General features: G+C 44.8%; 1 pseudogene across 1 annotated transcript in view; it reads right to left on the bottom strand.

Annotated features, from left to right (window-relative positions):
- The window catches only part of LOC127924497 (disintegrin and metalloproteinase domain-containing protein 9-like), a 63,366-nt pseudogene that overhangs the window by 8,578 nt on the left and 26,970 nt on the right, over positions 1-27,818 (bottom strand). Inside the window, exons 13-19 of the transcript XR_008117999.1 lie at positions 12,167-12,256; positions 11,735-11,930; positions 11,061-11,169; positions 5,507-5,687; positions 5,075-5,164; positions 2,816-2,921; positions 387-528 (exon numbers count right to left, since the gene is read on the bottom strand). The product of XR_008117999.1 is annotated as a disintegrin and metalloproteinase domain-containing protein 9-like (transcript). The remainder of the gene's footprint in view (positions 1-386; positions 529-2,815; positions 2,922-5,074; positions 5,165-5,506; positions 5,688-11,060; positions 11,170-11,734; positions 11,931-12,166; positions 12,257-27,818) is intronic.

Raw genomic sequence — 27,818 nt, 5'->3', positions numbered from 1 at the left:
AGCGTCTAGAGCGTGGTGATAGACAGTGTTTACCTAGAGCGTCTAGAGCGTGGTGATAGACAGTGTTTACCTGGAGCGTCTGGAGCGTGGTGATAGACAGTGTTTACCTAGAGCGTCTAGAGCGTGGTGATAGACAGTGTTTACCTAGAGCGTGGTGATAGACAGTGTTTACCTAGAGCGTCTAGAGCGTGGTGATAGACAGTGTTTACCTAGAGCGTCTAGAGCGTGGTGATAGACAGTGTTTACCTAGAGCGTGGTGATAGACAGTGTTTACCTGGAGCGTAGTGATAGACAGTGTTTACCTAGAGCGTGGTGATAGACAGTGTTTACCTAGAGCGTGGTGATAGACAGTGTTTACCTAGAGCGTGGTGATAAACAGTGTTTACCTGGAGCGTCTGGAGCGTGGTCCTTTGAGGCATCTTTCCAGGGTATCCCTTCTGAACACATAGAGCAGCACTAACACCAGCAGCACCAGGATGGGAACCACCAGCAGGAAGAAGATCAGCAGGCCGTCCCTCAGGGAATAATCTGGGAGAAGCAGAGTGATAGTTATTAGTGAAGGTCAGCAGGCCGTCCCTCAGGGAATAATCTGGGAGAAGCAGAGTGATAGTTATTAGTGAAGGTCAGCAGGCCGTCCCTCAGGGAATAATCTGGGAGAAGCAGAGTGATAGTTATTAGTGAAGGTCAGCAGGCCGTCCCTCAGGGAGTGAACAGTACCCATCTATAATGACAGGCAGGTAGAGACAGGAAAGGTGTGCAGTGAACAGTACCTGTCTATAATGACAGGCAGGTAGAGACAGGAAAGGTGTGCAGTGAACAGTACCTGTCTATAATGACAGGCAGGTAGAGACAGGAAAGGTGTGTAGTGAACAGTACCTGTCTATAATGACAGGCAGGTAGAGGGAGGACAGGTGTGCAGTAAACAGTACCTGTCTATAATGACAGGCAGGTAGACAGAGGAAAGTTGTGCAGTGAACAGTACCTGTCTATAATGACAGGCAGGTAGAGGGAGGTGTGCAGTGAGGATTACCTGTCTATAATGACAGGCAGGTAGAGGGAGGTGTGCAGTGAGGATTACCTGTCTATAATGACAGGCAGGTAGAGGGAGGTGTGCAGTGAACAGTACCTGTCTATAATGACAGGCAGGTAGAGGGAGGTGTGCAGTGAACAGTACCTGTCTATAATGACAGGCAGGTAGAGGGAGATGTGCAGTGAGGATTACCTGTCTATAATGACAGGCAGGTAGAGGGAGGTGTGCAGTGAACAGTACCTGTCTATAATGACAGGCAGGTAGAGGGAGGTGTGCAGTGAGGATTACCTGTCTATAATGACAGGCAGGTAGAGGGAGGTGTGCAGTGAGGCTTACCTGTCTATAATGACAGGCAGGTAGAGGGAGGTGTGCAGTGAGGATTACCTGTCTATAATGACAGGTCTATAAGGCAGGTAGAGGGAGGTGTGCAGTGAGGATTACCTGTCTATAATGACAGGCAGGTAGAGGGAGGTGTGCAGTGAGGATTACCTGTCTATAATGACAGGCAGGTAGAGGGAGGTGTGCAGTGAGGATTACCTGTCTATAATGACAGGCAGGTAGAGGGAGGTGTGCAGTGAGGAGTACCTGTCTATAATGACAGGCAGGTAGAGGGAGGTGTGCAGTGAACAGTACCTGTCTATAATGACAGGCAGGTAGAGGGAGGTGTGCAGTGAGGATTACCTGTCTATAATGACAGGCAGGTAGAGGGAGGTGTGCAGTGAACAGTACCTGTCTATAATGACAGGCAGGTAGAGGGAGGTGTGCAGTGAACAGTACCTGTCTATAATGACAGGCAGGTAGAGGGAGGTGTGCAGTGAACAGTACCTGTCTATAATGACAGGCAGGTAGAGGGAGGTGTGCAGTGAACAGTACCTGTCTATAATGACAGGCAGGTAGAGGGAGGTGTGCAGTGAACAGTACCTGTCTATAATGACAGGCAGGTAGAGGGAGGTGTGCAGTGAACAGTACCTGTCTATAATGACAGGCAGGTAGAGGGAGGTGTGCAGTGAGGATTACCTGTCTATAATGACAGGCAGGTAGAGGGAGGTGTGCAGTGAGGATTACCTGTCTATAATGACAGGCAGGTAGAGGGAGGTGTGCAGTGAGGATTACCTGTCTATAATGACAGGCAGGTAGAGGGAGGTGTGCAGTGAGGATTACCTGTCTATAATGACAGGCAGGTAGAGGGAGGTGTGCAGTGAGGATTACCTGTCTATAATGACAGGCAGGTAGAGGGAGGTGTGCAGTGAACAGTACCTGTCTATAATGACAGGCAGGTAGAGGACAGGTGTGCAGTGAGGATTACCTATCTATAATGACAGGCAGGTAGAGGACAGGTGTGCAGTGAGGATTACCTATCTATAATGACAGGCAGGTAGAGGGAGGTGTGCAGTGAGGATTACCTGTCTATAATGACAGGCAGGTAGAGGGAGGTGTGCAGTGAGGATTACAGGCAGGTAGAGGGAGGTGTGCAGTGAGGATTACCTGTCTATAATGACAGGCAGGTAGAGGAGGTGTGCAGTGAGGATTACCTGTCTGTAATGACAGGAGGTAGTCTATAATGACAGGCAGGTGTGTGCAGTGAGGATTACCTGTCTATAATGACAGGCAGGTAGAGGGAGGTGTGCAGTGAGGATTACCTGTCTATAATGACAGGCAGGTAGAGGGAGGTGTGCAGTGAGGATTACCTGTCTATAATGACAGGCAGGTAGAGGACAGGTGTGCAGTGAGGATTACCTGTCTATAATGACAGGCAGGTAGAGGGAGGTGTGCAGTGAGGATTACCTATCTGTGCAGGCCCGCTGTCCACACTGCCCCCTCTCCCTGACTTGGCACAGTCAGGAGGTCCCCAGCCGTCATTACAGTGGCAGTGGCCCTGGTTGTTACACACCTGGGGGAGATATACCAATCAATTAACTAATCAACCAGCTAATACAATAGACACTGGTCTCTCTCCCAAGTAGAGCCAATCAATTAACTAATCAACCAGCCAATACAATAGACACTGGTCTCTCTCCCAAGTAGAGCCAATCAATTAACTAATCAACCAGCCAATACAACAGACACTGGTCTCTCTCCCAAGTAGAGCCAATCAATTAACTAATCAACCAGCCAATACAATAGACACTGGTCTCTCTCCCAAGTAGAGCCAATCAATTAACTAATCAACCAGCCAATACAACAGACACTGGTCTCTCTCCCAAGTAGAGCCAATCAATGAACTAATCAACCAGCCAATACAACAGACACTGGTCTCTCTCCCAAGTAGAGCCAATCAATTAACTAATCAACCAGCCAATACAAAAGACACTGGTCTCTCTCCCAAGTAGAGCCGATCAATTAACTAATCAACCAGCCAATACAAAAGACACTGGTCTCTCTCCCAAGTAGAGCCAATCAATTAACTAATCAACCAGCCAATACAAAACACTGGTCTCTCTCCCAAGTAGAGCCAATACAATTACACTGGTCTCTCAATACAAAGAGCCAATCAATTAACTAATCAACCAGCCAATACAAAAGACACTGGTCTCTCTCCCAAGTAGAGCCAATCAATTAACTAATCAACCAGCCAATACAAAAGACACTGGTCTCTCTCCCAAGTAGAGCCAATCAATTAACTAATCAACCAGCCAATACAAAAGACACTGGTCTCTCTCCCAAGTAGAGCCGATCAATTAACTAATCAACCAGCCAATACAACAGACACTGGTCTCTCTCCCAAGTAGAGCCAATCAATTAACTAATCAACCAGCCAATACAATAGACACTGGTCTCTCTCCCAAGTAGAGCCAATCAATTAACTAATCAACCAGCCAATACAATAGACACTGGTCTCTCTCCCAAGTAGAGCCAATCAATGAACTAATCAACCAGCTAATACAATAGACACTGGTCTCTCTCCCAAGTAGAGCCGATCAATTAACTAATCAACCAGCCAATACAACAGACACTGGTCTCTCTCCCAAGTAGAGCCAATCAATGAACTAATCAACCAGACAATACAATAGACACTGGTCTCTCTCCCAAGTAGAGCCAATCAATTAACTAATCAACCAGCCAATACAATAGACACTGGTCTCTCTCCCAAGTAGAGCCAATCAATTAACTAATCAACCAGCCAATACAATAGACACTGGTCTCTCTCCCAAGTAGAGCCAATACAACAGACACTGGTCTCTCTCCCAAGTAGAGCCGATCAATTAACTAATCAACCAGCCAATACAAGACACTGGTCTCTCTCCAAAGTAGAGCCAATCAATGAACTTATCAACCAGCCAATACAATAGACACTGGTCTTGACTCCCCAGAAGAGCCAATCAGATGGCCTGTATCACGTGATGTACCCGACCCCTTCTAGAGGGTGAGATCTCTCCCCAGAAGAGCCCATCAGATGGCCTCAGGCATTCACACTAGGCTCCCCTGCCGCCTCCACACTCTAACCACTAGGCTACCCTGCCGCCTCCACACTCTAACCACTAGGCTACCCTGCCGCCTCTACACTCTAACCACTAGGCTACCCTGCCGCCTCTACACTCTAACCACTAGGCTACCCTGCCGCCTCTACACTCTAACCACTAGGCTACCCTGCCGCCTCCACCACTAGGCTACCCTAACCACCACTAGGCTACCTCTAACCACTAGCCGCCTCTACACTCTAACCACTAGGCTACCCTGCCGCCTCTACACTCTAACCACTAGGCTACCCTGCCGCCTCTACACTCTAACCACTAGGCTACCCTGCCGCCTCTGCCACCTCTACACTCTAACCACTAGGCTACCCTGCCGCCTCTACACTCTAACCACTAGGCTACCCTGCCGCCTCTACACTCTAACCACTAGGCTACCCTGCCGCCTCTACACTCTAACCACTAGGCTACCCTGCCTCCTCTACACTCTAACCACTAGGCTACCCTGCCACCTCTACACTCTAACCACTAGGCTACTCTGCCGCCTCTACACTCTAACCACTAGGCTACCCTGCCGCCTCTACACTCTAACCACTAGGCTACCCTGCCGCCTGTGGGTGAGACCTTCTCTTACCCCTCGGCTGTTACATGTGTTGTTGGCATCACAGTGGAGGTCCACAGACAGTAGAGCTGAGGCATTCACACACTGGAAGTCAAGGCAGGCCTGGAAGAAAAAGAGAGGAGTCCTGGATATTATCTCTGGATTCAAACAAACCTCCCATAGCAATGACTACAAAGCATTATGGTTGTCCTGCCGCCTCAGTACACACCACCCACACTGTGGAAGAAATGGTTTGACACACACACCACCCGCCCTGTGGAAGAAATGGTTTGACACACACACCACCCGCCCTGTGGAAGAAATGGTTTGACACACACACCACCCACCCTGTGGAAGCAATGGCTCGGCACACACACCACCCGCCGTGTGGAGGAAGTGACATCATCTTAGAAAGACAGAAAGGGTCAAAGTTGAAGACACTGAAACCAAAAAGGCTAATCTTACCTTCCCCTTGGTGCAGGGGCTGCCCTGGTTGACATAGGCAGGGTCAAGAACATCAGAGCCCAGGTTAAAGTCTGCGTTGACACACGAAGAACCATCGATGATCTGGTTACTGACCGAGCCTCCAGGAGGAGGGTTGTTGGTGTTTACGTTAGTGCACTGTACCTTCCCACACATGGCATTACTGCAGGAACACAGTGGAGACAGGGAGGGAGTCAGTAGTAACACAGGGAGGGAGTCAGTAGGAACACAGTGGAGACAGGGAGGGAGTCAGTAGTAACACAGTGGAGACAGGGAGGGAGTCAGTAGTAACACAGTGGAGACAGGGAGGGAGTCAGTAGTAACACAGTGGAGACAGGGAGGGAGTCAGTAGTAACACAGTGGAGGGGAGGGGAGGGAGGGAGTCAGTAGTAACACAGTGGAGACAGGGAGTCAGTAGTAACACAGTGGGGAGGGAGTCAGTAGTAACACAGTGGAGACAGGGAGGGAGTCAGTAGTAACACAGTGGAGACAGGGAGGGAGTCAGTAGTAACACAGTGGAGACAGGGAGGGAGTCAGTAGTAACACAGTGGAGACAGGGAGGGAGTCAGTAGTAACACAGTGGAGACAGGGAGGGAGTCAGTAGTAACACAGTGGAGACAGGGAGGGAGTCAGTAGTAACACAGTGGAGACGGGGAGGGAGTCAGTAGTAACACAGTGGAGAGGGAGTCAGTAGTAACACAGTGGAGACAGGGAGGGAGTCAGTAGTAACACAGTGGAGACGGGGAGGGAGTCAGTAGTAACACAGTGGGGAGGGAGTCAGTAGTAACACAGTGGAGACGGGGAGGGAGTCAGTAGTAACACAGTGGAGAGGGAGTCAGTAGTAACACAGTGGAGACAGGGAGGGAGTCAGTAGTAACACAGTGGAGACAGGGAGGGAGTCAGTAGTAACACAGTGGAGACGGGGAGGGAGTCAGTAGTAACACAGTGGAGACAGGGAGGGAGTCAGTAGTAACACAGTGGAGACAGGGAGGGAGTCAGTAGTAACACAGTGGGGGGAGGGAGTCAGTAGTAACACAGTGGAGACAGGGAGGGAGTCAGTAGTAACACAGTGGGGAGGGAGTCAGTAGTAACACAGTGGAGACAGGGAGGAGTCAGTAGTAACACAGTGGAGAGGGGGAGTCAGTAGTAACACAGTGGAGACAGGGAGGGAGTCAGTAGTAACACAGTGGGGAGGGAGTCAGTAGGAACACAGTGGGGAGGGAGTCAGTAGGAACACAGTGGAGACAGGGAGGGAGTCAGCAGTAACACAGTGGAGACAGGGAGGGAGTCAGTAGTAACACAGTGGAGACAGGGAGGGAGTCAGTAGTAACACAGTGGAGACAGGGAGGGAGTCAGTAGTAACACAGTGGGGAGGGAGTCAGTAGGAACACAGTGGGGAGGGAGTCAGTAGGAACACAGTGGAGACAGGGAGGGAGTCAGTAGGAACACAGTGGAGACAGGGAGGGAGTCAGTAGTAACACAGTGGAGACAGGGAGGGAGTCAGTAGTAACACAGTGGAGACAGGGAGGGAGTCAGTAGTAACACAGTGGAGACAGGGAGGGAGTCAGTAGTAACACAGTGGAGACAGGGAGGGAGTCAGTAGTAACACAGTGGAGACAGGGAGAGTCAGTAGTAACACAGTGGAGACAGGGAGGGAGTCAGTAGTAACACAGTGGAGACAGGGAGGGAGTCAGTAGTAACACAGTGGAGACAGGGAGGGAGTCAGTAGTAACACAGTGGAGACAGGGAGGGAGTCAGTAGTAACACAGTGGGGAGGGAGTCAGTAGTAACACAGTGGAGACAGGGAGGGAGTCAGTAGTAACACAGTGGAGACAGGGAGGGAGTCAGTAGTAACACAGTGGGGAGGGAGTCAGTAGTAACACAGTGGGGAGGGAGTCAGTAGTAACACAGTGGGGAGGGAGTCAGTAGTAACACAGTGGGGAGGGAGTCAGTAGTAACACAGTGGAGACAGGGAGGGAGTCAGTAGTAACACAGTGGAGACAGGGAGGGAGTCAGTAGTAACACAGTGGAGACAGGGAGGGAGTCAGTAGTAACACAGTGGAGACAGGGAGGGAGTCAGTAGTAACACAGTGGAGACAGGGAGGGAGTCAGTAGTAACACAGTGGAGACAGGGAGTCAGTAGTAACACAGTGGAGACAGGGAGTCAGTAGTAACACAGTGGAGACAGGGAGTCAGTAGTAACACAGTGGAGACAGGGAGGGAGTCAGTAGTAACACAGTGGAGACAGGGAGGGAGTCAGTAGTAACACAGTGGGGAGGGAGTCAGTAGTAACACAGTGGAGACGGGGAGGGAGTCAGTAGTAACACAGTGGAGACAGGGAGTCAGTAGTAACACAGTGGAGACAGGGAGGGAGTCAGTAGTAACACAGTGGAGACAGGGAGTCAGTAGTAACACAGTGGAGACGGGGAGGGAGTCAGTAGTAACACAGTGGAGACAGGGAGGGAGTCAGTAGTAACACAGTGGAGACAGGGAGTCAGTAGTAACACAGTGGAGACAGGGAGGGAGTCAGTAGTAACACAGTGGAGACAGGGAGGGAGTCAGTAGTAACACAGTGGAGACAGGGAGGGAGTCAGTAGTAACACAGTGGAGACAGGGAGGGAGTCAGTAGTAACACAGTGGAGACAGGGAGGGAGTCAGTAGTAACACAGTGGAGACGGGGAGGGAGTCAGTAGTAACACAGTGGAGACAGGGAGGGAGTCAGTAGTAACACAGTGGAGACAGGGAGGGAGTCAGTAGTAACACAGTGGGGAGGGAGTCAGTAGTAACACAGTGGAGACGGGGAGGGAGTCAGTAGTAACACAGTGGAGACAGGGAGGGAGTCAGTAGTAACACAGTGGGGAGGGAGTCAGTAGTAACACAGTGGAGACAGGGAGGGAGTCAGTAGTAACACAGTGGAGACAGGGAGGGAGTCAGTAGTAACACAGTGGAGACAGGGAGGGAGTCAGTAGTAACACAGTGGAGACAGGGAGGGAGTCAGTAGTAACACAGTGGAGACAGGGAGGGAGTCAGTAGTAACACAGTGGAGACAGGGAGGGAGTCAGTAGTAACACAGTGGAGACAGGGAGGGAGTCAGTAGTAACACAGTGGAGACAGGGAGGGAGTCAGTAGTAACACAGTGGAGACAGGGAGGGAGTCAGTAGTAACACAGTGGAGACAGGGAGGTCAGTAGTAGTCAGTAGTAACACAGTGGAGACAGGGAGGAGTCAGTAGTAACACAGTGGAGACGGGGAGGGAGTCAGTAGTAACACAGTGGAGACAGGGAGGAGTCAGTAGTAACACAGTGGAGACTGGGAGGGAGTCAGTAGTAACACAGTGGAACAGTAGTAACACAGTGGAGACGGGGAGGGAGTCAGTAGTAACACAGTGGAGACAGGGAGGGAGTCAGTAGTAACACAGTGGAGACAGGGAGGGAGTCAGTAGTAACACAGTGGAGACAGGGAGGGAGTCAGTAGTAACACAGTGGAGACAGGGAGGGAGTCAGTAGTAACACAGTGGAGACAGGGAGGGAGTCAGTAGTAACACAGTGGAGACAGGGAGTCAGTAGTAACACAGTGGAGACGGGGAGGGAGTCAGTAGTAACACAGTGGAGACGGGGAGGGAGTCAGTAGTAACACAGTGGAGACAGGGAGGGAGTCAGTAGTAACACAGTGGAGACAGGGAGGGAGTCAGTAGTAACACAGTGGAGACAGGGAGGGAGTCAGTAGTAACACAGTGGAGACAGGGAGGGAGTCAGTAGTAACACAGTGGAGACTGGGAGGGAGTCAGTAGTAACACAGTGGAGACAGGGAGGGAGTCAGTAGTAACACAGTGGAGACAGGGAGGGAGTCAGTAGTAACACAGGGAGACAGGGAGGAGTCAGTAGTAACACAGGGAGGAGTCAGTAGTAACACAGTGGAGACAGGGAGGGAGTCAGTAGTAACACAGTGGAGACAGGGAGGGAGTCAGTAGTAACACAGTGGAGACGGGGAGGGAGTCAGTAGTAACACAGTGGAGACGGGGAGGGAGTCAGTAGTAACACAGTGGAGACAGGGAGGGAGTCAGTAGTAACACAGTGGAGACAGGGAGGGAGTCAGTAGTAACACAATGGAGACCGGGAGGGAGTCAGTAGTAACACAGTGGAGACAGGGAGGGAGTCAGTAGTAACACAGTGGAGACAGGGAGGGAGTCAGTAGTAACACAGTGGAGAGGGGGAGGGAGTCAGTAGGAACACAGTGGAGACCGGGAGGGAGTCAGTAGTAACACAGTGGAGACAGCGAGGGGGCCGGGCCCTACACTTAGCCCTGGGGGGGCCGGGCCCTACACTCAGCCCCGGGGGGGGCCGGGCCCTACACTCAGCCCCGGGGGGGGCCGGGCCCTACACTCAGCCCCGGGGGGGGCCGGGCCCTACACTCAGCCCCGGGGGGGGCCGGGCCCTACACTCGGCCTTGACATTCTCTCAACCTACCTATAAAATATATTTTACAGAGGCACCCTTTGCCTTGACATTCTCTCAACCTACCTATAAAATATATTTTACAGAGCCACCCTTTGTCTTGACATTCTCTCAACCTACCTATAAAATATATTTTACAGAGGCACCCTTTGCCTTGACATTCTCTCAACCTACCTATAAAATATATTTTACAGAGGCACCCTTTGCCTTGACATTCTCTCAACCTACCTATAAAATATATTTTACAGAGCCACCCTTTGTCTTGACATTCTCTCAACCTACCTATAAAATATATTTTACAGAGGCACCCTTTGCCTTGACATTCTCTCATCCTACCTATAAAATATATTTTACAGAGCCACCCTTTGCCTTGACATTCTCTCAACCTACCTATAAAATATATTTTACAGAGGCACCCTTTGCCTTGACATTCTCTCAACCTACCTATAAAATATATTTTACAGAGGCACCCTTTGCCTTGACATTCTCTCAACCTACCTATAAAATATATTTTACAGAGCCACCCTTTGCCTTGACATTCTCTCAACCTACCTATAAAATATATTTTACAGAGGCACCCTTTGCCTTGACATTCTCTCAACCTACCTATAAAATATATTTTACAGAGCCACCCTTTGCCTTGACATTCTCTCAACCTACCTATAAAATATATTTTACAGAGGCACCCTTTACCTTGACATTCTCTCAACCTACCTATAAAATATATTTTACAGAGGCACCCTTTGCCTTGACATTCTCTCAACCTACCTATAAAATATATTTTACAGAGCCACCCTTTACCTTGACATTCTCTCAACCTACCTATAAAATATATTTTACAGAGCCACCCTTTGCCTTGACATTCTCTCAACCTACCAACACTTTTTTTGGTTACTACATGATTCCATATGTGTTATAACATAGTTTTGATGTCTTCACTATTATTCTACAATGTAGAAAATAGTAAAAATGAAGAAAAACCCTAGAATGAGTAGGTGTTCTAAAACTTAACAGTAATGAAACATTTCTCATCTTACTTTTTCGTCAAATTATGAATGGCGATGACAAATTCAGATCACTTACGCCAAACTACATTTCACATAGGTCCCAGACGCCGTCATTCCACAGTTCCCAAACGCATCCCCCTTTAGATTCGCCGTCTGAAAGCAGATGTCTGCTGCTTTGCTTGCACCTGGGAAGAATAAATAAATCAAAACATTTAACATTTCAGACTTAAGAAATAAAAGAAGGAAAATATTAACAGTCAGGTCACAGTTACTTTCTTGATTCAAATATATAAAATATATAAAATTAAATTAAAATATATAAATTAAAATATATAAAACCAAATATATAAAATCAAATTAAAATTAAATATATAAAATTAAATTAAAATTAAATATATAAAATCAAATTAAAATTAAATATATAAAATAAAAGTAAAATTAAATATATAAAATAACATTAAAATTAAATATATAAAATTAAATTTAAATTAAATATATAAAATTAAATTAAAATTAAATATATAAAATTAAATTAAAATTAAATATATAAAATTAAATTAAAATTAAATATATAAAATTAAATTAAAATTAAATATATAAAATTAAATTAAAATTAAATATATACAATAAAAATAATATCAACGATATAAAAATAATATCAACTATATAAAAATAATATCAAATATATAAAAATAATATCAACTATATAAAAATAATATCAACTATATAAAAATAATGTTTATTTTGTACCCGTTTCAAAAAGATGTTTGCATTGGTAGTCGTAGGTCTGGCAGCGGCCCTCATAACAGTACGCCGCGTTGTTCTCACAGAGAAGCCCATCCATGATATAGAAGTCTGATGGACAGAAGGAGGCGGAGCCGTTGCAGTATTCTGGGAGGTCGCATGAGTTGACAGATCCCCTGCACGGTGTCCCTGACACGCTGATCTGAAAAAATTGGAAAGAAATTAGGCCGGAGAAACATTCATTTTCAAAATCGGTTTTCATTATTAAAATCAAAAGTTGACACCTCCCAAGTTGAAACCTCTGACGAAATAGCTCAACACAATCCTAGGCCCTCCCCCACCTTCAAACTGCTTTAATTGAAAATCCTTGATTTGCTGTCCGTTTTGGGGAGCGCCCTAATCCATACGGTTTTGAAGACCGACAGCAGCTGGACTAACCTTGCAGTCCTTGCAGCAGCCTCCCTGAGCGCAGGCCGATCCCCAGGTCAACTTACAGGTGGCCGCGTCACAGCACTTATTGGTACATTCCTGCAACATCGTCAAGATTAGTAAACTTAGGAATGTCAAAAACTAAATTCTGAACCTATACACATCCATGGATAACTGACCAAATTATAAAATACATGCATTGTAATTTTGAATTCTTTAAAAAGTGTTGTCCATCAACCATGACAAGCTACCTGAGTCTGACATTTTTTATGTAAAATGACTGAGGATAATATTGAACGATATTGCCACTCCTATTTTCCATATCTTCAATCTAAGCCTTACAGGGAAGTGTATGCCCCCAGGCCTGGAGGGAAGCAAAAGTCATTCCGCTACCCAAGAATAGGGGCGGCAGCGTAGCCTAGTGGTTAGAGCGTTGGACTAGTAACCGGAAGGTTGCGAGTTCAAACCCCGAGCTGACAACTGCCTGTTCTGCCCCTGAACAGGCAGTTAACCCACTGTTCCTAGACCAGTTTCCCTCTCCTGTCTGTCTGTTCCCAGGCCGTCATTGAAAATAAGAATGTGTTCTTAACTGACTTGCCTGGTTAAATAAAGGTCAAATAAAAAAATAAAAAAATAGCAAAGCACCCTTTACTTGCTCAAACAGCCAACCAATCAGCCTGTTACCAACCCTTAGTAAACTTTTGGGGATATTGTTTTTAGCAGATACAATGCTATGATGACTTAATGTTATAAACGTCAGCGACCACAGCAAGTGAAATCACTGCAACACTGAACAGCACAGATACAATGCTAGTTCACTGTAAACAAGTTAACATTTTCAGCACAATTATAAGGAAGGGCATTCAACAAGCATAGCACTTGACAAATGACTGATTGGCTGAGAGAAATTGAAAATTATCAGATTGTGGGGGGATGTTTTTTTCAGTCCAGCTTCTGACATTATCGGTCATAATCTGCTGTTGGAAAAACATCTGTGTTATGGCTTTACACCACTTGCTATATTGTGGATAAAGAGTTACCTGTCTAACAGAACCCAGAGGGTGTTCTTTAACGGAAGCCAACATAATCCTGGTAGAGTCAGGCATTCCCCAGGGCAGCTGTCTAGGCCCCTTGCTTTGTTCAATCTTTACTAATGAGCTGCCATTGGCCCTGAGAAAATGCTGTGTTCGTCTATGATGACTCATTATTGTGCACGTCAGTGACCACAGCAAGTGAAATCACTGCAATAAGAGCTGCAGTCAGTTTAAGAATGGGTGGCAATATAAATAAGCTGATAGTATTTGGGACAAATCATTCACTAAACCCTAAACCTCACCAAAAGCCTGTAATGAATGTGGAAGTTGAGCAAGTTGAGGTGACTAAACTGCTTGGAGTAACCCTGGATTGTGAACAGTCATGGTGAAAACATATTGATGCAACAGTAGCTAAGATGGGGAGAAGTCTGTCCATAATAAAGCACTGTTCTGCCTTTGCAGGCCTGAGTTTTGTGGCACCTGGACTACTGTCCAGTCGTGTGGTCAGGTGCCACAAAAGAAGGACATGGGAAATTACAGCTGTCTCAGAACAGGGCAGCACGGCTGGCCCATGGATGGACACGGAGAGCTAATATTAATCATATGCCCTGGCTCAATGTAGAGGAGAGATTGACTTCATCACTACTTGTATTTGTAAGAAGCATTGACATGTCTGTTTGAACTGCTGGCACACGGCTCAGACACCCACGCATACCCCACAAGACATGCCACCAGAGGTCTCTTCACAGTCCCCAAGTCCAGAACAGACTATGCGAGGTGCACAGTACTACATAGAGCCATGACTACATGGAACTCTATTCCACATAAGGTAACTGATGCAGCAGTAGAATCAGATTTGTTTTTAAACAGGCAAAAATACACCTTATGAAACAGTGGGACTGGGAGAACACACACTTTGTACTGTAAAGTAGTGGCCTTAGAGAACACACACTTTGAACTGTAAAGTAGTGGCCTTAGTGGACACATAATGTGTTGTGAAATCTGTTGAAATGCAAATGTTTAATTATATTTAACTGCCTTAATGTTGTTGGACCTCAGGTACAGCAGCTGCTGCCTTGGCAGGAACTAATGGGGATCCATAATAAATCCCCGGAAGAGTAGCTGCTGCCTTGGCAGGAACTAATGGGGATCCATAATAAACCCCAGGAAGAGTAGCTGCTGCCTTGGCAGGAACTAATGGGGATCCACAATAAAGCCCAGGAAGAGTAGCTGCTGCCTTGGCAGGAACTAATGGGGATCCATAATAAACCCCAGGAAGAGTAGCTGCTGCCTTTGCAGGAACTAATGAGGATCCATAATAAATCCCAGGAAGAGTAGCTGCTGCCTTGGCGGGAACTAATGGGGATCCATAATAAACCCCAGGAAGAGTAGCTGCTGCCTTGGCAGGAACTAATGGGGATCCATAATAAACCCCAGGAAGAGTAGCTGCTGCCTTGGCAGGAACTAATGGGGATACATAATAAACCCCAGGAAGAGTAGCTGCTGCTGCCTTGGCAGGAACTAATGGGGATCCATAATAAACCCCAGGAAGAGTAGCCGCTGCCTTGGCAGGAACTAATGTGGATCCATAATAAACCCCAGGAAGAGAAGCTGCTGCCTTAGCAGGAACTAATGGGGATCCATAATAAACCCCAGGAAGAGTAGCTGCTGCCTTGGCAGGAACTAATGGGGATCCATAATAAACCCCAGGAAGAGTAGCTGCTGCCTTGGCAGGAACTAATGGGGATTCATAATAAACCCCAGGAAGAGTAGCTGCTGCCTTGGCAGGAACTAATGGGGATCCATAATAAAGCCCAGGAAGAGTAGCTGCTGCCTTGGTAGGAACTAATGGGGATCCATAATAAACCCCAGGAAGAGTAGCTGCTGCCTTGGCAGGAACTAATGGGGATCCATAATAAACTCCAGGAAGAATAGCTGCTGCCTTGGCAGGAACTAATGGGGATCCATAATAAACCCCAGGATGAGTAGCTGCTGCCTTGACAGGAACTAATGGGGATCCATAATAAACCCCAGGAAGAGTAGCTGCTGCCTTGGCAGGAACTAATGGGGATCCATAATAAACCCCAGGATGAGTAGCTGCTGCCTTGGCAGGAACTAATGAGGATCCATAATAAACCCCAGGAAGAGTAGCTGCTGCCTTGGCAGGAACTAATGGAGATCCATGATAAACCCCAGGAAGAGTAGCTGCTGCCTTGGCAGGAACTAATGGGGATCCATAATAAACCCCAGGATGAGTAGCTGCTGCCTTGGCAGGAACTAATGAGGATCCATAATAAACCCCAGGAAGAGTAGCTGCTGCCTTGGCAGGAACTAATGGAGATCCATAATAAACCCCAGGAAGAGTAGCTGCTGCCTTGGCAGGAACTAACGGGGATCCATGATAAACCCCAGGAAGAGTAGCTGCTGCCTTGGCAGGAACTAATGGGGATCCATAATAAACCCCAGGATGAGTAGCTGCTGCCTTGGCAGGAACTAATGAGGATCCATAATAAACCCCAGGAAGAGTAGCTGCTGCCTTGGCAGGAACTAATGGGGATCCATAATAAACCCCAGGAAGAGTAGCTGCTGCCTTGGCAGGAACTAACGGGGATCCATAATAAACCCCAGGAAGAGTAGCTGCTGCCTTGGCAGGAACTAATGGGGATCCATAATAAACCCCAGGAAGAGTAGCTGCTGCCTTGACAGGAACTAATGGGGATCCATAATAAACCCCAGGAAGAGTAGCTGCTGCCTTGGCAGGAACTAATGGGGATCCATAATAAACCCCAGGATGAGTAGCTGCTGCCTTGGCAGGAACTAATGAGGATCCATAATAAACCCCAGGAAGAGTAGCTGCTGCCTTGGCAGGAACTAATGGGGATCCATAATAAACCCCAGGAAGAGTAGCTGCTGCCTTGGCAGGAACTAATGGGGATCCATAATAAACCCCAGGAAGAGTAGCTGCTGCCTTGGCAGGAACTAATGGGGATCCATAATAAACCCCAGGAAGAGTAGCTGCTGCCTTGACAGGAACTAATGGGGATCCATAATAAACCCCAGGAAGAGTAGCTGCTGCCTTGGCAGGAACTAATGGGGATCCATAATAAACCCCAGGAAGAGTAGCTGCTGCCTTGGCAGGAACTAATGGGGATCCATAATAAACCCCAGGAAGAGTAGCTGCTGCCTTGGCAGGAACTAATGGGGATCCATAATAAACCCCAGGAAGAGTAGCTGCTGCCTTGGCAGGAACTAATGGGGATCCATAATAAACCCCAGGAAGAGTAGCTGCTGCCTTGGCAGGAACTAATGGGGATCCATAATAAACCCCAGGAAGAGTAGCTGCTGCCTTGACAGGAACTAATGGGGATCCATAATAAACCCCAGGAAGAGTAGCTGCTGCCTTGGCAGGAACTAATGGGGATCCATAATAAACCCCAGGAAGAGTAGCTGCTGCCTTGGCAGGAACTAATGGGGATCCATAATAAACCCCAGGAAGAGTAGCTGCTGCCTTGGCAGGAACTAATGGGTATCCATAATAAACCCCAGGAAGAGTAGCTGCTGCCTTGGCAGGAACTAATGGGGATCCATAATAAACCCCAGGAAGAGTAGCTGCTGCCTTGGCAGGAACTAATGGGGATCCATAATAAACCCCAGGAAGAGTAGCTGCTGCCTTGACAGGAACTAATGGGGATCCATAATAAACCCCAGGAAGAGTAGCTGCTGCCTTGACAGGAACTAATGGGGATCCATAATAAACCCCAGGAAGAGTAGCTGCTGCCTTGGCAGGAACTAATGGGGATCCATAATAAACCCCAGGAAGAGTAGCTGCTGCCTTGACAGGAACTAAATGGGGATCCATAATAAACCCCAGGAAGAGTAGCTGCTGCCTTGGCAGGAACTAATGGGGATCCATAATAAACCCCAGGAAGAGTAGCTGCTGCCTTGGCAGGAACTAACGGGGATCCTTAATTAATCCAAAATACAACACTCAGCCAAAGCTCCCATTTACACAAACTAACATTAGAAATATTATATATATTACAAAAATCATTCTGAATCAATTATACATCATCAATCAATGTGTGAGTGAATCAATGAATCAAGCATAATAGAGAGCCATTCAATGTGTGAGTGAATCAATGAATCAGGCATAATAGAGAGCCATTCAATGTGTGAGTGAATCAATGAATCAGGCATAATAGAGAGCCATTCAATGTGTGAGTGAATCAGGCATAATAGAGAGCCATTCAATGTGTGAGTGAATCAGGCATAATAGAGAGCCATTCAATGTGTGAGTGAATCAGGCATAATAGAGAGCCATTCAATGTGTGAGTGAATCAATGAATCAGACATAATAGAGAGCCATTCAATGTGTGAGTGAATCAATGAATCAGACATAATAGAGAGCCATTCAATGTGTGAGTGAATCAATGAATCAGACATAATAGAGAGCCATTCAATGTGTGAGTGAATCAATGAATCAGACATAATAGAGAGCCATTCAATGTGTGAGTGAATCAATGAATCAGACATAATAGAGAGCCATTCAATGTGTGAGTGAATCAATGAATCAGACATAATAGAGAGCCATTCAATGTGTGAGTGAATCAATGAATCAGGCATAATAGAGAGCCATTCAATGTGTGAGTGAATCAATGAATCAGGCATAATAGAGAGCCATTCAATGTGTGAGTGAATCAATGAATCAGGCATAATAGAGAGCCATTCAATGTGTGAGTGAATCAATGAATCAGACATAATAGTGAGCCATTCAATGTGTGAGTGAATCAATGAATCAGGCATAATAGAGAGCCATTCAATGTGTGAGTGAATCAATGAATCAGGCATAATAGAGAGCCATTCAATGTGTGAGTGAATCAATGAATCAGGCATAATAGAGAGCCCACCAGGTACAACCCTAACTCTGTAAACAAGGGCACCCTCATAGACGTCATCCTGACCAACTGGCCCTCCAAATATACCTCCGCTGTCTTCAACCAGGATCTCAGCGATCACTGCCTCATCGCCTGTATCCGCCACGGAGCCGCAGTCAAACGACCACCCCTCATCACTGTCAAACGCTCCCTAAAACACTTCTGTGAGCAGGCCTTTCTAATCGACCTGGCCCGTGTATCCTGGAAGGACATTGACCTCATCCCGTCAGTTGAGGATGCCTGGTCATTCTTTAAAAGTAACTTCCTCACCATTTTGGATAAGCATGCTCCGTTCAAAAAATGCAGAACCAAGAACAGATACAGCCCTTGGTTCACCCCAGACCTGACTGCCCTCGACCAGCACAAAAACATCCTGTGGCGGACTGCAATAGCATCGAATAGCCCCGTGATATGCAACTGTTCAGGGAAGTCAGGAACCAATACACGCAGTCAGTCAGGAAAGCTAAGGCCAGCTTCTTCAGGCAAAAGTTTGCATCCTGTAGCTCCAACTCCAAAAAGTTCTGGGACACTGTGAAGTCCATGGAGAACAAGAGCACCTCCTCCCAGCTGCCCACTGCACTGAGGCTAGGAAACACGGTCTCCACCGATAAATCCATGATTATCGAAAACTTCAATAAGCACTTCTCAACGGCTGGCCATGCCTTCCGCCTGGCTACTCCAACCTCGGCCAACAGCTCCGCCCCCCGTAGTTCCTCACCCAAGCCTCTCCAGGTTCTCCTTTACCCAAATCCAGATAGCAGATGTTCTGAAAGAGCTGCAAAACCTGGACCCGTACAAATCAGCTGGGCTTGACAATCTGGACCCGCTATTTCTGAAACTATCTGCCGCCATTGTCGCAACCCCTATCACCAGCCTGTTCAACCTCTCTTTCATATCGTCTGAGATCCCCAAGGATTGGAAAGCTGCCGCAGTCATCCCCCTCTTCAAAGGAGGAGACACCCTGGACCCAAACTGCTATAGACCTATATCCATCCTGCCCTGCCTATCTAAGGTCTTCGAAAGCCAAGTCAACAAACAGGTCACTGACCATCTCGAATCCCACCGTACCTTCTCCGCTGTGCAATCTGGTTTCCGAGCCGGTCACGGTGCACCTCAGCCACACTCAAGGTACTAAATGATATCATAACCGCCATCGATAAAAGACAGTACTGTGCAGCCGTCTTCATCGACCTCGCCAAGGCTTTCGACTCTGTCAATCACCAAATTCTTATCGGCAGACTCAACAGCCTCGGCTTTTCGGATGACTGCCTTGCCTGGTTCACCAATTACTTTGCAGACAGAGTTCAGTGTGTCAAATCAGAGGGCATGCTGTCCGGTCCTCTGGCAGTCTCTATGGGGTGCCACAGGGTTCAATTCTCGGGCCGACTCTTTTCTCTGTATATATCAATGATGTTGCTCTTGCTGCGGGCGATTCCCTGATCCACCTCTACGCAGACGACACCATTCTATATACTTTCGGCCCGTCATTGGACACTGTGCTATCCAAACGAGCTTCAATGCCATACAGCACTCCTTCCGTGGCCTCCAACTGCTCTTAAACGCGAGTAAAACCAAATGCATGCTTTTCAACCGATCGCTGCCTGCACCCGCATGCCCGACTAGCATCACCACCCTGGATGGTTCCAACCTTGAATATGTGGACATCTATAAGTACCTAGGTGTCTGGCTAGACTGCAAACTCTCCTTCCAGACTCACATCAAACATCTCCAATCAAAAATCAAATCCAGAGTCGGCTTTCTATTCCGCAACAAAGCCTCCTTCACTCACGCTGCCAAGCTTACCCTAGTAAAACTGACTATCCTACCGATCCTCGACTTCGGCGATGTCATCTACAAAATGGCTTCCAACACTCTACTCAGCAAACTGGATGCAGTCTATCACAGTGCCATCCGTTTTGTCACTAAAGCACCTTATACCACCCACCACTGCGACTTGTATGCTCTAGTTGGCTGGCCCTCACTACATATTCGTCGCCAGACCCACTGGCTCCAGGTCATTTACAAGTCCATGCTAGGTAAAGCTCCGCCTTATCTCAGTTCACTGGTCACGATGGCAACACCCATCCGTAGCACGCGCTCCAGCAGGTGTATCTCACTGATCATCCCTAAAGCCAACACCTCATTTGGCCGCCTTTCGTTCCAGTACTCTGCTGCCTGTGACTGGAACGAATTGCAAAATCGCTGAAGTTGGAGACTTTTATCTCCCTCACCAACTTCAAACATCAGCTATCCGAGCAGCTAACCGATCGCTGCAGCTGTACATAGTCTATAGGTAAATAGCTCACCCTTTTCACCTGCCTCATTCCCATACTGTTTTTATACTGTTTTTATTTATTTACTTTTCTGCTCTTTTGCACACCAATATCACCAATATCTCTACCTGTACATGCCCATCTGATCATTTATCACTCCAGTGTTAATCTGCAAAATTGTATTATTCGCCTACCTCCTCATGCCTTTTGCACACATTGTATATAGACTGCCCATTTTTTTTTCTACTGTGTTATTGACTTGCTAATTGTTTACTCCATGTGTAACTCTGTTGTCTGTTCACACTGCTATGCTTTATCTTGGCCAGGTCGCAGTTGCAAATGAGAACTTGTTCTCAACTAGCCTACCTGGTTAAATAAAGGTGTTCTCAACCAGCCTACCTGGTTAAATAAAGGTGAAATAAAAATAAAAATAAAAAATTCAATGTGTGAGTGAATCAATGAATCAGGCATAATAGAGAGCCATTCAATGTGTGAGTGAATCAATGAATCAGGCATAATAGAGAGCCATTCAATGTGTGAGTGAATCAATGAATCAGGCATAATAGAGAGCCATTCAATGTGTGAGTGAATCAATGAATCAGACATAATAGAGAGCCATTCAATGTGTGAGTGAATCAATGAATCAGGCATAATAGAGAGCCATTCAATGTGTGAGTGAATCAATGAATCAGACATAATAGAGAGCCATTCAATGTGTGAGTGAATCAATGAATCAGGCATAATAGAGAGCCATTCAATGTGTGAGTGAATCAATGAATCAGACATAATAGAGAGCCATTCAATGTGTGAGTGAATCAATGAATCAGGCATAATAGAGAGCCATTCAATGTGTGAGTGAATCAATGAATCAGGCATAATAGAGAGCCATTCAATGTGTGAGTGAATCAATGAATCAGGCATAATAGAGAGCCATTCAATGTGTGAGTGAATCAATGAATCAGGCATAATAGAGAGCCATTCAATGTGTGAGTGAATCAATGAATCAGACATAATAGAGAGCCATTCAATGTGTGAGTGAATCAATGAATCAGGCATAATAGAGAGCCATTCAATGTGTGAGTGAATCAATGAATCAAGCATAATAGAGAGCCATTCAATGTGTGAGTGAATCAATGAATCAGACATAATAGAGAGCCATTCAATGTGTGAGTGAATCAATGAATCAGGCATAATAGAGAGCCATTCAATGTGTGAGTGAATCAATGAATCAGGCATAATAGAGAGCCATTCAATGTGTGAGTGAATCAATGAATCAGGCATAATAGAGAGCCATTCAATGTGTGAGTGAATCAATGAATCAGGCATAATAGAGAGCCATTCAATGTGTGAGTGAATCAGACATAATAGAGAGCCATTCAATGTGTGAGTGAATCAATGAATCAGACATAATAGAGAGCCATTCAATGTGTGAGTGAATCAGACATAATAGAGAGCCATTCAATGTGTGAGTGAATCAGGCATAATAGAGAGCCATTCAATGTGTGAGTGAATCAGGCATAATAGAGAGCCATTCAATGTGTGAGTGAATCAGACATAATAGAGAGCCATTCAATGTGTGAGTGAATCAGGCATAATAGAGAGCCATTCAATGTGTGAGTGAATCAGACATAATAGAGAGCCATTCAATGTGTGAGTGAATCAGACATAATAGAGAGCCATTCAATGTGTGAGTGAATCAATGAATCAGGCATAATAGAGAGCCATTCAATGTGTGAGTGAATCAATGAATCAGACATAATAGAGAGCCATTCAATGTGTGAGTGAATCAATGAATCAGACATAATAGAGAGCCATTCAATGTGTGAGTGAATCAATGAATCAGGCATAATAGAGAGCCATTCAATGTGTGAGTGAATCAATGAATCAGGCATAATAGAGAGCCATTCAATGTGTGAGTGAATCAATGAATCAGACATAATAGAGAGCCATTCAATGTGTGAGTGAATCAATGAATCAGACATAATAGAGAGCCATTCAATGTGTGAGTGAATCAATGAATCAGACATAATAGAGAGCCATTCAATGTGTGAGTGAATCAGACATAATAGAGAGCCATTCAATGTGTGAGTGAATCAGGCATAATAGAGAGCCATTCAATGTGTGAGTGAATCAGACATAATAGAGAGCCATTCAATGTGTGAGTGAATCAGACATAATAGAGAGCCATTCAATGTGTGAGTGAATCAGACATAATAGAGAGCCATTCAATGTGTGAGTGAATCAATGAATCAGGCATAATAGAGAGCCATTCAATGTGTGAGTGAATCAATGAATCAAGCATAATAGAGAGCCATTCAATGTGTGAGTGAATCAATGAATCAGACATAATAGAGAGCCATTCAATGTGTGAATCAGGCATGAATTCAGGCATAATAGAGAGCCATTCAATGTGTGAGTGAATCAATGAATCAAGCATAATAGAGAGCCATTCAATGTGTGAGTGAATCAATGAATCAGGCATAATAGAGAGCCATTCAATGTGTGAGTGAATCAATGAATCAGGCATAATAGAGAGCCATTCAATGTGTGAGTGAATCAATGAATCAGACATAATAGTGAGCCATTCAATGTGTGAGTGAATCAATGAATCAGGCATAATAGAGAGCCATTCAATGTGTGAGTGAATCAATGAATCAGGCATAATAGAGAGCCATTCAATGTGTGAGTGAATCAATGAATCAGGCATAATAGAGAGCCATTCAATGTGTGAGTGAATCAATGAATCAGGCATAATAGAGAGCCATTCAATGTGTGAGTGAATCAATGAATCAGGCATAATAGAGAGCCATTCAATGTGTGAGTGAATCAATGAATCAGGCATAATAGAGAGCCATTCAATGTGTGAGTGAATCAATGAATCAAGCATAATAGAGAGCCATTCAATGTGTGAGTGAATCAATGAATCAGGCATAATAGAGAGCCATTCAATGTGTGAGTGAATCAATGAATCAGGCATAATAGAGAGCCATTCAATGTGTGAGTGAATCAATGAATCAGGCATAATAGAGAGCCATTCAATGTGTGAGTGAATCAATGAATCAGGCATAATAGTGAGCCATTCAATGTGTGAGTGAATCAATGAATCAAGCATAATAGAGAGCCATTCAATGTGTGAGTGAATCAATGAATCAGGCATAATAGAGAGCCATTCAATGTGTGAGTGAATCAATGAATCAGGCATAATAGAGAGCCATTCAATGTGTGAGTGAATCAATGAATCAAGCATAATAGTGAGCCATTCAATGTGTGAGTGAATCAATGAATCAAGCATAATAGAGAGCCATTCAATGTGTGAGTGAATCAATGAATCAGGCATAATAGAGAGCCATTCAATGTGTGAGTGAATCAATGAATCAGGCATAATAGAGAGCCATTCAATGTGTGAGTGAATCAGGCATAATAGAGAGCCATTCAATGTGTGAGTGAATCAATGAATCAGGCATAATAGAGAGCCATTCAATGTGTGAGTGAATCAGGCATAATAGAGAGCCATTCAATGTGTGAGTGAATCAAGCATAATAGAGAGCCATTCAATGTGTGAGTGAATCAATGAATCAGGCATAATAGAGAGCCATTCAATGTGTGAGTGAATCAATGAATCAGACATAATAGAGAGCCATTCAATGTGTGAGTGAATCAATGAATCAGACATAATAGAGAGCCATTCAATGTGTGAGTGAATCAATGAATCAAGCATAATAGAGAGCCATTCAATGTGTGAGTGAATCAATGAATCAGGCATAATAGAGAGCCATTCAATGTGTGAGTGAATCAATGAATCAGGCATAATAGAGAGCCATTCAATGTGTGAGTGAATCAATGAATCAGGCATAATAGTGAGCCATTCAATGTGTGAGTGAATCAATGAATCAGGCATAATAGTGAGCCATTCAATGTGTGAGTGAATCAATCATAATAGAGAGCCATTCAATGTGTGAGTGAATCAATGAATCAAGCATAATAGAGAGCCATTCAATGTGTGAGTGAATCAATGAATCAAGCATAATAGAGAGCCATTCAATGTGTGAGTGAATCAATGAATCAAGCATAATAGAGAGCCATTCAATGTGTGAGTGAATCAATGAATCAGGCATAATAGAGAGCCATTCAATGTGTGAGTGAATCAATGAATCAAGCATAATAGAGAGCCATTCAATGTGTGAGTGAATCAATGAATCAAGCATAATAGAGAGCCATTCAATGTGTGAGTGAATCAATGAATCAGGCATAATAGAGAGCCATTCAATGTGTGAGTGAATCAATGAATCAAGCATAATAGAGAGCCATTCAATGTGTGAGTGAATCAATGAATCAAGCATAATAGAGAGCCATTCAATGTGTGAGTGAATCAATGAATCAAGCATAATAGAGAGCCATTCAATGTGTGAGTGAATCAATGAATCAAGCATAATAGAGAGCCATTCAATGTGTGAGTGAATCAATGAATCAAGCATAATAGAGAGCCATTCAATGTGTGAGTGAATCAATGAATCAGGCATAATAGAGAGCCATTCAATGTGTGAGTGAATCAATGAATCAAGCATAATAGAGAGCCATTCAATGTGTGAGTGAATCAATGAATCAGGCATAATAGTGAGGCATTCAATGTGTGAGTGAATCAGGCATAATAGAGAGCCATTCAATGTGAGTGAATCAGGCATAATAGAGAGCCATTCAATGTGTGAGTGAATCAATGAATCAAGCATAATAGAGAGCCATTCAATGTGTGAGTGAATCAATGAATCAGGCATAATAGAGAGCCATTCAATGTGTGAGTGAATCAGGCATAATAGAGAGCCATTCAATGTGTGAGTGAATCAATGAATCAGGCATAATAGAGAGCCATTCAATGTGTGAGTGAATCAGGCATAATAGAGAGCCATTCAATGTGTGAGTGAATCAATGAATCAGGCATAATAGAGAGCCATTCAATGTGTGAGTGAATCAATGAATCAGGCACAATAGAGAGCCATTCAATGTGTGAGTGAATCAAGCATAATAGTGAGCCATTCAATGTGTGAGTGAATCAAGCATAATAGTGAGCCATTCAATGTGCAAGCATAATAGTGAGCCATTCAATGTGTGAGTGAATCAAGCATAATAGTGAGCCATTCAATGTGTGAGTGAATCAAGCATAATAGAGAGCCATTCAATGTGTGAGTGAATCAATGAATCAGGCATAATAGAGAGCCATTCAATGTGTGAGTGAATCAATGAATCAGGCATAATAGAGAGCCATTCAATGTGTGAGTGAATCAATGAATCAAGCATAATAGTGAGCCATTCAATGTGTGAGTGAATCAATGAATCAAGCATAATAGAGAGCCATTCAATGTGTGAGTGAATCAATGAATCAGGCATAATAGAGAGCCATTCAATGTGTGAGTGAATCAATGAATCAGGCATAATAGAGAGCCATTCAATGTGTGAGTGAATCAGGCATAATAGAGAGCCATTCAATGTGTGAGTGAATCAATGAATCAGGCATAATAGAGAGCCATTCAATGTGTGAGTGAATCAATGAATCAGGCATAATAGAGAGCCATTCAATGTGTGAGTGAATCAGGCATAATAGAGAGCCATTCAATGTGTGAGTGAATCAGACATAATAGAGAGCCATTCAATGTGTGAGTGAATCAGACATAATAGAGAGCCATTCAATGTGTGAGTGAATCAATGAATCAGGCATAATAGAGAGCCATTCAATGTGTGAGTGAATCAATGAATCAGGCATAATAGAGAGCCATTCAATGTGTGAGTGAATCAATGAATCAGGCATAATAGAGAGCCATTCAATGTGTGAGTGAATCAATGAATCAGGCATAATAGAGAGCCATTCAATGTGTGAGTGAATCAATGAATCAAGCATAATAGAGAGCCATTCAATGTGTGAGTGAATCAAGCATAATAGAGAGCCATTCAATGTGTGAGTGAATCAAGCATAATAGAGAGCCATTCAATGTGTGAGTGAATCAGACATAATAGAGAGCCATTCAATGTGTGAGTGAATCAGACATAATAGAGAGCCATTCAATGTGTGAGTGAATCAAGCATAATAGAGAGCCATTCAATGTGTGAGTGAATCAAGCATAATAGAGAGCCATTCAATGTGTGAGTGAATCAATGAATCAGGCATAATAGAGAGCCATTCAATGTGTGAGTGAATCAATGAATCAGGCATAATAGAGAGACATTCAATGTGTGAGTGAATCAGACATAATAGAGAGCCATTCAATGTGTGAGTGAATCAATGAATCAGGCATAATAGAGAGCCATTCAATGTGTGAGTGAATCAATGAATCAAGCATAATAGAGAGCCATTCAATGTGTGAGTGAATCAGGCATAATAGAGAGCCATTCAATGTGTGAGTGAATCAGGCATAATAGAGAACCATTCAATGTGTGAGTGAATCAATGAATCAGGCATAATAGAAACCATTCAATGTGTGAGTGAATCAATGAATCAGGCATAATAGAGAGCCATTCAATGTGTGAGTGAATCAATGAATCAAGCATAATAGAGAGCCATTCAATGTGTGAGTGAATCAGGCATAATAGAAGCCATTCAATGTGTGAGTGAATCAGGCATAATAGAGAACCATTCAATGTGTGAGTGAATCAATGAATCAGGCATAATAGAGAACCATTCAATGTGTGAGTGAATCAATGAATCAGGCATAATAGAGAGCCATTCAATGTGTGAGTGAATCAATGAATCAGACATAATAGAGAGCCATTCAATGTGTGAGTGAATCAATGAATCAGGCATAATAGAGAGCCATTCAATGTGTGAGTGAATCAATGAATCAGGCATAATAGAGAGCCATTCAATGTGTGAGTGAATCAATGAATCAGACATAATAGAGAGCCATTCAATGTGTGAGTGAATCAATGAATCAGGCATAATAGAGAGCCATTCAATGTGTGAGTGAATCAGGCATAATAGAGAGCCATTCAATGTGTGAGTGAATCAGACATAATAGAGAGCCATTCAATGTGTGATCAAGCATAATAGTGAGCCATTCAATGGGTAACTTTGTCCCACTAGAATCATGAGTGAGGCACCATGTCTACAGGACAGACAGGAAGACAGGTAAGGACAGACAGTACCTGGGGTGTTCCACAGTCACAGTCCTCTCCTTCCTCTAACATGCCGTTGAGGCACCCAGGACAGACAGGAAGACAGGTAAGGACAGACAGGAAGACAGGTAAGGACAGACAGGAAGACAGGTAAGGACAGACAGGAAGACAGGTGAGTCAGACAGTACCTGGGGTGTTCCACAGTCACAGTCCTCTCCTTCCTCTAACATGAGGCACCCAGGACAGACAGGAAGACAGGTAAGGACAGACAGGAAGACAGGTGAGGACAGACAGGAAGACAGGCGAGTCAGACAGTACC

The sequence above is a fragment of the Oncorhynchus keta genome, unplaced genomic scaffold, assembly GCF_023373465.1.
Source record: "Oncorhynchus keta strain PuntledgeMale-10-30-2019 unplaced genomic scaffold, Oket_V2 Un_contig_4115_pilon_pilon, whole genome shotgun sequence".
NCBI classification, from domain to species: Eukaryota; Metazoa; Chordata; class Actinopteri; order Salmoniformes; family Salmonidae; genus Oncorhynchus; species Oncorhynchus keta.
This window is presented reverse-complemented; position numbering and strand designations above follow the sequence as displayed.